Raw genomic sequence first — 11,724 nt, 5'->3', positions numbered from 1 at the left:
ATTTGTAATAAATAATCATTAGTTGTATTGGCTAAGTGGGTAAAGGAAAATAATAAATCAGCGATAACAGTCGAAATTTAGAAAAATACTGTATTGTTATTTAGCCTTAAAAACCATGAAAGGTCCCATGAGCTATTACAATATGCAAAATACATATAGATATTTATCTTCACATCACAGTATTGACATAATATGAACATATTACCTAGCCCTACTTTACATTATTGCATCATCTAATGCAGTGGTTCCCAAACTTTTTGTGCCCAAGGCACACCAAAGGACAAGTAAAAATCTCAAGGCACACCTATTGTGCAAAATAGCCCTTATAACACGTGTTATCACTCATATCATGTAAAATATCTGTATTATGTGCATAATTATGTACTAATGCCAAATAAAATGTGACAAAGACAACTATATTACTCATGAAATATTTATTAACGAAATATTTCAGAAATTAATTTGAAACGTTATCAAATTAGGCTTCATCAAAGCAGCAACACACTCATTTAAACCAGACAGGTCACAACATTAAAAATGAGACAAAGGAAATTCAGCACAGAGAACTGTCAATGCAAGGAAGCTGCATTGTCCATGGTCCTGAACTACAAATTATAAATGTAACATTTCAGCAGAGATGGGGTCGTTACTAAAAAAAAAGTAATATATTACATATTACTTTAAAAAAAAAAGTAATATATTACACTACTTCGTTACTCTCTACATAAAGTAACTCGTTACTTTACTCGTAACTTTACTCGCAGGGCCGGCCCGCCCCTCCCTGCAGGCAGATCACGCAGACTGCTAAAGTTTCAAATGTTCTCTTTAGTTCAGTTTCCATTGTCGCATAAGACTGATCCAGATCCTGAATGTTTTCCTATCTGACCGTGGCTGTCCTCTGTCTCCTGCTATCTGTATATTTTGCGCAGTCTATCTCTGCTCACGCTATTGCGTCGGCGTGTTCTCCTGCGTGTTGGCCATGTGTTGCACTGGAGCCAGACACCGCAAAGACTTCAGCCGAGCACGTACAATAACTCTCCTTACCAGCAGGCGGCGGGAGTGTGTATTCGTCATTCAAAACAGGCAACAACCGGAAAACAGAGAAGAAGAACAGACTGTGATATAAACAAACAACAAATAGCGTGTGCGGTAGCTCCACCTTAGCATGTTCTTTGCAGGTGCTTGTTGAGGTTTGACGTGGTGTTTCCAGCAGTGGATAACAGCTTCTGGCCTGGACACAGTTTGCACCTCACCGTCACATTCCTGTCTATTCTTCGGATGAACTCAAAATAATGGGCATACCTCCACCCCTCGAGAGTTATCGCTGACTCAGCCATGTGTATGCAGCACTGTACGTGGAGATGTGGACGCGCAAGTCGCGCAGATTACGTACATATAAACCTACAAAGTACTGATATAGTAAATTAAAAAATAATTATTTTTGTGTAGTTGTATATTGCAATAATAACGTATGGTTGTCACAAAATCCCACGGCACACCCGGACTTGCCTCACGGCACACCAGTGTGCCGCGGCACACCGTTTGGGAACCACTGATCTAATGAACAATCATATATATATTTTTTTTGTATTGGCTTTAGAGTAACCTTTAATATCCTTTTCTTAGTCAGACATAAATCAATTCAAGTCCAGTAGACATACAGTTTCACCTGTAGATTCATGTATCTTTTTTCAAGTTTTTTTGTTTTGTTTCACCAGTGTTCAATTATTATTACATTTCTTTGGGAATGAATAATGAGTGTGTATTTTTGCTGTCATGCTTTTGCCGCAGATAATTGGACCGTGTCTCGTGGCTGCTCCCTGACGGTGAATCTTCCTGCCGATCTGTCCTCCCAATTTATTTTTAAACGTCTTTTATTACTTCTCTAAGTTGATGTATGTGAAGAGGATGGAGGGACTCGTATTTATTTATTATTTTTTTACACTCTGTCCTCACTTTAATATAGCTGTAGTTTGTTTTATAAATCAAATGGTAGGACATGAAACAGTTTTCTGTCACTCATCGCTCCTGTTCTGTCTTTATGTCCATTTATAGCAAATGCTTTCACAAACAATATCTAAAGCATTATCAGACATGTTCTAAACAAAGACAAAATGTATCCGTGGGTTCACCATATCCAAGAAATGTTTTCTGTTTTTATACTCTGTTGAAGAAAAACATGTGCCATTTATTTTTTCTCCTGTGTGTAAAAGTGTTTGTGTTTTCAATAAACGTATTGACATCACCAGAGCAGTCGGTTTGTTTGGATAGGTTCTTAACATGCTGGAATATATTTGCACTGAATTATAAAATCTAATTTAAATACACTATGGACCATTGCCCTAGATTCTTAGTTCATCATATGTGGCACTGGCTCCCCGTCCGTCAAAGAATCAACTTCAAAGTCCTCCTCATTACTCACAAAGCCCTCAACAATCAGGCCCCCCCCCCTACCTCACAGACCTGCTGCACCACCACACCCCTTCCCGCTGCCTCCGCTCATCAGAAGCCAACCTCCTATCCATCCCCACCCGCACCAATCACCGGACCTGGGGGGACAGAGCCTTCTCCGTCGCTGCCCCCTCCCTCTGGAACTCACTCCCCCAACCCGTCAGAGACTGCACTGACCTCACCACCTTCAAAACACTCACCTCTTCAATCTGGCTTTTAATGTGTGATTGTTTTTGTATTATTTAACTTTACCTATATATTTATTTGTTGTTCCTTCCTTTTCTTTTCCCTTCACTATATCTGTAAAGCGTCTTTGAGCACCTGTAAAAGCGCTAACAAATTAAATCTATTATTATTATATACAGAATCTGTCTCTCCGTAGCTCAAGCTATGAAAAATATTTAGAGAAAATGGTCCCTCTTAAAGTTTAAGTAGTTTTATATACAGCGACATTCAGGTGTTTAAAAGGTAACTTTGATGGTGTCTCAAAATTGCCAAATATTAGTATTTTTAATATGTATATTATATTGTATTTCTATTGACTCAGTGCTCCATTTCCAGTTTGTGATTTGTAACATTAGGAAGAATTGTTGAATTTTAACAGCCTGGTTTTGAAGTTACTGTATTAAAAATAACTATTAAGCTCATCTGCTGTATCACGTTTGTAATGGTGCCGATTTAGTGCCAAAGATTATTCAATTAAAGTAGATTTGCATTCAAACCGATTTGGATTTGTTAGGTTCATTAAGCAGCTTTGCTGTAAATTACCAGAATCTGGAGAAAGACACAAATTACTTTGCGCTCTGTGGCACATTCACTTGGCTGTACTCAGCTTTGGGAAACAATGGCCCACTGTATCACATCACAGGATTTTCCCACTCTGAGTGTTTCTCAATGTCGAAGAAAGCTGCTCCAGAGCCACTATTTCAAGGATATTACGTCATCAAGTCCCGCCGAAGGACTGTTCCAATGTCCAGGATACTTGGAATTCTACCGAGGCCGGCGTACTTGGTTGCGGGAAGTTTCGAGGCTGCACGTGTAGACTCCGCTGTCTTAAAATCCCCACAATGCTTTGCGCACGGACCAATTTCCAAATCTTTGATGGAAATCGCGCTCCATTTAAGACAGGGCCTCGCATATGACGCGCACACCTGTTAGCCTGTTCCACAATTCTTCGTTTTCCGAGGCTAGGAAGGATTCTTGCCTCGCTTCTGAAGCAACTGACTCGGAGGTACATGTGCTACCAAGCAAGCCTCCTCGACATTGAGAAACTGTGGCCGTTTCTCAATCGCGAGGATGCTGGCTTGGTAGTCGCGTACTTCCAAGTCACTTCCTTCAGAAACGAAGCAAGTATACTTCCAAGCCACGGCTAGGGAAAACGAAGAAGAATGGAACAGGCTAACAACTGTGCCACTCTCTCTAACGGCTTCAACATAAACTGTACCAAAAATAAATACCTCACGATGTCTATCTAATTATGAACTTGCTTTACTTTCACGGAACACATTTTTCGTGATAACAAACAAATGTAACAAAGTAACAAATTGACCAACACATGTTCTACGCCACTATACTTACATTTAAATGTGTGCTGCGTCGGTTCAGCCATTCTCCGTAAGGGTTTTTGAAATTGGTCCGTGCGCAAAGCATTGTGGGGATTTTAAGGACGCGAAGTCTACCCATGTGCAGCCTCGAAATTTCCCCCAAACCAAGGACGCGACCTCGGTGGAATTCCAAGTATGCTGGAGATTGGAACAGTCCTTCGGCGGCACTCGATGACGTAGCATCCTTGAAATATTGGCTTGGAAGCCAAAATCCTCGCGATTGAGAAACGGCCACCCATTGCCTCAAATGAGGAACAAAATGGCCGTAGATGACTGCCATAAATCGTTTTTACTAAATCAGATTTACGTCATGATTCACTTGGAAATTTAAATATTTGTCTTAAGGAGCTGGCCAATTAGCTTGGATGCCAAATATCAATTAGCTTGGATGCCAAGTATCAAGTTACTAACATAGTACTGTATTTTCACTTTATATTATGAGCCTTTCCTGTTTCCATTGACGAATGCCCATTTCCTTTTTGCCAGCTGAGACTTCCTGTCCATAATGGCTGTAGGCTATGTGTCATAGCTTTATGTCCCTAACAGATGTTCTGTTCCCACAGGAGAGTGCAGTGCACACCGTGAGCTTATAATACACAATCGCTGACTGCTATAAAACTGATTATATGTGAGGATAGGTTTCTGTTTGACATGCACGCTGCAAAGGTTCAGTTTCTCAGAACTTCGCTGTGCCAGGTGATGAAGTGTTGAGAGGACTTTGGAAATGTACAGGTTGTTATAAAATACTGGCATTTTACAACCCGGAAGCTAACCAAATGCCAGCTAGTTTTGTCAGTGATATAATTGTATTGTCGAAGTAAAACAAGGAAGGGATTTTGAAGTTCTAAAACAGTGAGTGAATAATGTGTAGCTACTCTTAGAAGACTACAGACCAAAACTCAACTATGCTAGCAGACCTGTGTCCAAATATGCAGAGCAATTATTTGAGCTAAATGCTTACAGATACATGCTAACTTATTCACAATGATGATGTTAGCATTTCGACAAAATACAGCGTCAATTTTGGTGGGTTACGGTATTCCAATTGATTCCAGTTGCTAGGGGGAAAAAAGAGAAGGTTTATTCTCTGGGCACCATGAATACTTTTTCTTTACTTAGGTAAGTTTGAGAAACCGGCTCGAGATCGCTAGAATTTGAAAATACACAACCGAAGAAAATCTGCCACTTCCTTATAGAGCCCCTCCTCCAACACACACGAACGCGCACATGACCAATGAGGGCACGAGATAAGTTTGTGCCCCGATGGAAGGCTGACAGGCAGGTAGGCCATCCGTTGTACTTTTTACAGTATTACGGCTTCTACAGATGAAATTTTTTTATGGATTTTTTGTCAAAGCACTTTGATATTCATTGCTATCGGGATGTTAAGAGCATTCCATGGAATATAACAAAAGTGTATCTCGAGCCGGTTTCTGAAACTTACCTACCCCACCTTTAAAAAACAAAAAATCTCAACCTGATGGTTCGATGAATGCCAGGGAATCATCAACGTACTTTTGATTCACCAACTGGGGATCATGAATAGTGTTACAACATTTTTAATGTCACTTCCTCTAATTGTTGTTATTATAATTCAGCTTGGAGGAGCTGTATCACCTTACAGCCATGCTGCCGACGTGGCTTAACATGCTGAATCCAATAACATTTCAAAGCTCTTGAGTGTTAGATGTGCTGTGGGAAATACACTATACCCAGTGAAGCCTCTGTGACCAATGAGACAATCACTAGCTTATTAGAGTTGTTTACCTTTTCACTTATGGTATCATCTTTCACATGTCAACTGCTTGGTGTGTGCAGTAGGCCCCAAAGCTCATTTGTATAATGAGCTTAGCTACAGCATTTTTTTGTTGCTTTGATGTTGCCCCAAAGCTGCAAAAATACAACACAGAAAAGGAGGGGGTTGTTTGAAGAGTAAAGGCTCATACCTTGTTATCACATTCCTGACATTGACCCGTTTCACCCAACTCCAGCGCCCAATCTGCCTCGGTAAATCTGTTTTAAAACATGACGTGTTCTATGGCTGTGCTCCAGTCAGTCCCTCATGATGACCCGCCGCCTGCCCTCTTCTCTCCGCACCATCATCACACCCAGTCTTTGTCTTCACACTGAAATAAAAACAGCCCCTTCCTTTCCAGAAGGGCCATGTCTGCATCCTTGGCCGGCTTCCTGCCCGTGGAGTGGCGGGTTAGCATTATGAGAAAGGAGCCAGTTTGAGTAAAGTGCCACAGATCCTGGACCAGGGGAGGGAGGGAGAGACTCAGAGCAGAGGGGATGAGTCAGGCGTCATGTGCTGAATTGGCATGCACCAGACCCGAATGCTTTCTGTTATCGCAAGCACTATAATGGTCAAAATGAACCTACCTTTTGTTACAAAGGCATGGTAATGTGGCCTTGCCTTGCTTATACAGGCCATGTATGCTAGTCGGTTTTATCATCTACAAATAGGCAACAGTGAGTGAATGGGTATTAACAATGCTTTCTGATGGCATAAAGCCCTCATTTATCTACTCAAAAAAGTATTCAGTTCAGTCACTCCAGAGAGAGCCACAGTTGACCTCAGTTTCTGAGGTCATGGACAGGACTATTCTTTGTGATTGAGTATCTTCACATGTTGGGTACATTTGAAAAAAATCAAAGGTGGGATAACTTCTTTATGAGTAGGATCTTCTATGTTCCACCCCTGTTCAGATGATATAAAACAACTCGTAATGTAACATCTCAAAATTCTTCTTCACAGACCCAGGTTCAGTTCTTGTGATTCTCAGTTGAGTTTTCTAATGGGATATTACAGATAGATCTTATCGAGTTGGAGTAGTAGTGTCTTGCTTGAAAAATATACTTATCCCGACAGACACTTGCCATGTTTTCTGCGTATTGTAATTATTAAGTTGAAGTAGACAGATATTTCTCCAGTTCTAAAATAGATGATTACCTGGTTTCTTGAGAGAGCAAGAATGTTTGTATGACAATGGAAAACAAATCTTTATTATCTAGAAATTGTGTGTGAGTAAGTTATTCAGATTGAAACTCCATAAGTTTTACTTCCTTATTAGATACAAGTAACATTTACTTTTCATTAAATACATATTTCTTCTATTTCATCATTGGGGACAACATCCTTATTTTCAACTCAGTTTCTGATGTGAGTCACTTCTGACTTCATTACTTCTCTTCCAGCCGACCCTGACTCACGGCGCACTGTCTCTCTATCTCACTTTCTCAGATTGCATTACCTTAGTGTGTGTGACTTTACTGCATTAACATCCATTTGTATCAGAGTGACTGTGATGCTAAAACAGTTTGTGCCAACATTTCAGTCACTGATTTCAAAGACCGACTTTGCTGCTGCCAATTCTTGAAACTACTGGAACTTTTGGAAAGCCACTGTATACAAATCATCACAATATACTGTCATTTTGTAATAATTAGGACATATAACTAGTTTAGCATGTGCCTAAATGAGCATTTCCAAATGGGTTGTTACTTTATCTTGATCTCATGCTCCGTCCTTAGAACATCTCTTAAGAAAGGCATAGCACTTTTCTGTATGAAGGATACAGGCAAGCTATACAAAACCCAGAAAGACAGCTTAAAGTATACAAAACTAGTTCTTATTTAAACAGCTGGAGAAAGAGAAAATTACTTTATTGGGCAAAAGCGGAAAATGCGAGTCATCTTTCTCCTCCTTTGCTCCATCATCCGCACCATCTCCCCCAGCCTTGGAAAATCCTTGGCCTCAGTGCCCAGGACAGGGAGGAGGAGGGGGAGGAGGAGGAGGAGGGGGAGGGGGGGGGGGAGGAGGAGGAGGAGGAGGAAACAATGCTAGGAATGTGTAAAAAACGTGAGTCATTCCCACATGTCAAGCTCCGGCTCAGCTCCTCCTCCTCTTCTCAGATGCATGTTGACTTCAGGTTCTCCTCATGAGCTTTTAAGTGTTACTTATTCGAATAAACTATTGTTGCTGCTGCCTTTAACTTTCACTCTCTTGCTGGCTTTACTGGACTTTTATTCTAGGAAAATACTCTTTAGAGAAGAATTGCAAACCATTGCATCACAATTAAATGTGTGGTTTATTACACAAGATGTTGGTAAAATTATCCAAGTGGCAAACAGAAACCTTTACAGTTACACGTACCATACTTTTATTTTTCATTTGAACTTGGCTTTAATCATGATAAGAATATTTCCTACAGCCCCTGAAGGCAGCAAGAGAGGAGGGGATTTCCTCTCCAAAAGTAATTTTCCCTTATGAGAAGCTCATGATAAAGCCACAGTGACTGCTCTCAACGCTTCTCAATAACTGTAACATGTAGCACTCACTGTGGCACACAGCAGCTGTCTTTCCATACAAACACATTTTTCCAAATTAGTGCAGCTTTAAATTACAATGCTTTGATATGTGGTCTCATAATTTAGCAAGAGTGAATGTGGCTTTTCTTTCCAGGCACAGACAGAAAGAACACTGAAGAACAAATATCACAGCAGCACAAAGAAGAGCAGAAAAGTAATGCCCAAGTTAGGCTAAGCTTGACATTAAACAGACAAGATCATCACTTTTGGAAAAAGTATTCTAATCCATACTTGAGTAAAAGTATCAAAACCTCAAAGTAAAAATATTCAATAAAAAGTTGTTCTGTTGCAATTTGTAAGTTTTATCAGAGATTCCCAAGTGAATTACAAACGCTTTTTTGTACCACTGAACATTGAATACTGACTAAAACAGGCATTAGCAAGAGTAATTTGCAATAAACTAATAAACTACTATGTCCAATTATTTGATTAAGGTGATTAAAATCAACCAAATTAGTTTTGGGTACTTTTTCGAATTCTATCCTGAAAAGCGTCAAAAGAAAGTATCGGAATGCAAAAGTATATCTTATAAAGTCCCAAAACACACGAATTATGTTTAAAAGCAAATGCAGTTCAAGCAGTTCTTGACTGGACTTTCTCAAATACAGAAGGATTGGTGTGCCTTGTAAAATTGCGCGTTCACGACGTTCTCCTGGCCTGCCCAGTATCCCAGTGTGCGCGCTCCCGCTACGTGCTGGTGGAAAAAGCTGCAGCGGCTGTTCTGTTACCGGAGCCACGCAGAGAGAGAGAGGAGGCACTGGCAAAAGATTTGAGCTGCACACACAAGGATTTTTCCTTATTCCTGCCGAGGACGACGTTGTCAAAACCGGAATTTATGGCCGCCAGGAAGTGGTAGTATCGGCGGGGAGATATTCGGCGTTTGAAAGGTAGGAAAAAGTTAGGTAAGGGTTGTTTTTTTCTCCAAAATTGAAAGTGTCTCAGCCACAAGTCTAGGCAGTTTCCTTTGGTTGCCAACTTCCAGTTTGTACAGCAGGGGAAATGTCGTGGCTTTAAAACTATGCTAACGGCTCTTTAGCACTACATGTAAACTGTAATGCTGTTTAGTGATGCGTAACCTAGACAGCGGAGAACTTTGCTAACCTTTTACGGTTTTCAATGATAGCTAATTAACGCAGTCTTCGTAACATTGCAACATTACTAACGTTAGCTGCTGCTGTCATGTCTTCAGGGCTGACATACTGGAGACAGTGGATGCCCCGCGGCTGCTGCTTGTGTTTGCTCAAAAGTTAGTTTAGCGTACTCCTGCTTTTGGGAAAAGAGCCCGTAGGCTACCAAAAGACAACTTCGCAATGTTTACAAAATGGGATAGGCGGCATTTAACTGACCGCTGCAGAACAAGGGACCACCACGGGTATTTTGTTTTAGAGGGAAACAGTGGGACGTGGTTTTATTTGAGAGACATTTCACCGCCACGGATTTTTATATAATGAGGAAATGTATAGAGATGAGTGGAAAGAAAAAAAAGGTCGTTTTATTCTGTTTCCATCTTTGTCACTCTCCGCAGGCCAAACATTCACTACTGTAAACACTTCAAGTCATATGCAACAAAAACACACTGATTAAAACGTGGTTATTTTTTTATTTCATTACATTATCTCTTAATTGGAGTATGTCACCTGACGTGTTGTAAAGTGCTTCTTACAGTTATATTGTATATTAATAACAACAAATCGTCTTGATTTTTAAAGAAGTGTTAAATGTGTATTTTAAAGGCACCGTTTATTCTCCTTTTAACCTGTGGTTTCATAAGGCTGAATCTCTTACAAAATACCCCGATCATCCACATTATCCCCATGTCAAGCCATGTACCCAACACAACGCAAGGCATGTGATAGTAGGTATTACATACATACACCAGGCTTAATAGCCTACTAGTAATTGTTTTTATCAGAGGCATGGTTTCATTTTATTTCTCACCCTGCTCATCAAAGGTGAATGAAATGATAGCTTATTAAATTAGATAACACAACCAGTGTGATTATTGGGTTTAGTTCTCTTTGGAAAATGCTTTTCAGAATTGGTGGTGACCAAAACATTTACATTTTGCATCGAGGCTGTGACTAATAATGACATCATTATATTTGAATAAACGTAAAGGTTTGGACAGCTGCTAAATGTTAAGAAATCCTATTGGGTAATCAGTTTGATGATAAGATGAAGTATTATCAAAAACAAGTATTCAGGTTTGGTATTTAGAGGTAAGCACCAGACTGCATGCAAGAACGGCATTAGCCTTTCTGTTTTGTTAATAGAGGATTAATAACATTTATTTTCTTTCCTGGACATGGAAACACTTGTTTAGTGCGAGAATCAAAAAACCAAAGGCTTATGTTAACTATCACATATCCATTTGCAATGCAGGAATAAGTGATTGTGGGAAACTGCTTGAAAAGTGTAACCTCAGAGAGAGCTGAGGGTCAACGAGCAGCCGAGAGCACAGTGCTATACTGTAATTATCAATCACGCCATAACTTATCTTCTCATCATTAGTTATACTCAATCACACATCTCAGGTGTGGGTGGAAAGATGTGCAAAATAATGTCAGCTTTAGCACGAAATCAACATCTGTACCTCTCCAAAAATCCATATCAGTCAAATCCTAGTGGCATAATAAAGTGTATTATTCTGGGACAAGAAACCCTTGTGTTTGTGTGAAGAATGTGTTTGTGAAAGTGAAAACATTCTTTAGTTCCAGTGTCACAAGTTGAGGCGAGTGAAAGTAGAAGCACAACGCATCTCTAAACCTCAGCCCATTCACAACGCAGACACAGGACTGTTGATAAATGAGCTCTTCTTTGTGCGCTCACGTGGGACTGTAGATGTTTTGTTTTTACTTGCTCTTGTTTGGACTCTTTATTGGACAGTGTCAACAAAGGCAGGACTCTGACATTGTTACTTCTTCACCTGTTTGTTGCTGACCGGCTTGCGGATATGCAGATAATTCAGATCTTCTGATAAGCCAGTGTCCTGCGGATGCCTGTCCCCAAAGTGCGTGGGACCAATATTTGCAGGATGGTTTCCTACATTTCTGAATTGAATGAATGTGAGCATAGCTGACATTCTTTGTGAGGAGCAACAGGAAGATGGGGCTTTGTGGTGATCTTGATCTGTCTGGATCTCAGAGGGCTGGAAGATGTTTCGTGTGTGTCTTTGACAGATAGAGATGAAGTCTGACAGCTGCAGAATATATGCCTCGACGATCACAACATTTCATGACATTTGTTATTTCGGGGCAGCTGCTATACAAGTACTTTAACTGCCTTTCCCTTTTGTTGT

At 40.3% G+C, this 11,724-nt stretch overlaps 1 protein-coding gene across 4 annotated transcripts in view; it reads left to right on the top strand.

Moving 5' to 3' along the window:
- Positions 1–9,127: 9,127 nt before the first annotated feature.
- Positions 9,128–11,724, top strand: part of peak1 (pseudopodium-enriched atypical kinase 1) — a 114,817-nt gene continuing 112,220 nt past the window's right edge. For all 4 annotated transcript variants that reach the window (XM_071203574.1, XM_034084498.1, XM_034084499.1 and 1 more), the window contains exon 1: positions 9,128–9,313. The gene's annotated coding sequence lies outside the window, so the exon portion shown is untranslated. The remainder of the gene's footprint in view (positions 9,314–11,724) is intronic.

This window comes from Pseudochaenichthys georgianus, chromosome 6 (assembly GCF_902827115.2).
Source record: "Pseudochaenichthys georgianus chromosome 6, fPseGeo1.2, whole genome shotgun sequence".
Classification (NCBI taxonomy): Eukaryota; Metazoa; Chordata; class Actinopteri; order Perciformes; family Channichthyidae; genus Pseudochaenichthys; species Pseudochaenichthys georgianus.
Note: the sequence above shows the minus strand (reverse complement) of the source record. Positions and strands in the feature narration are given on the sequence as shown.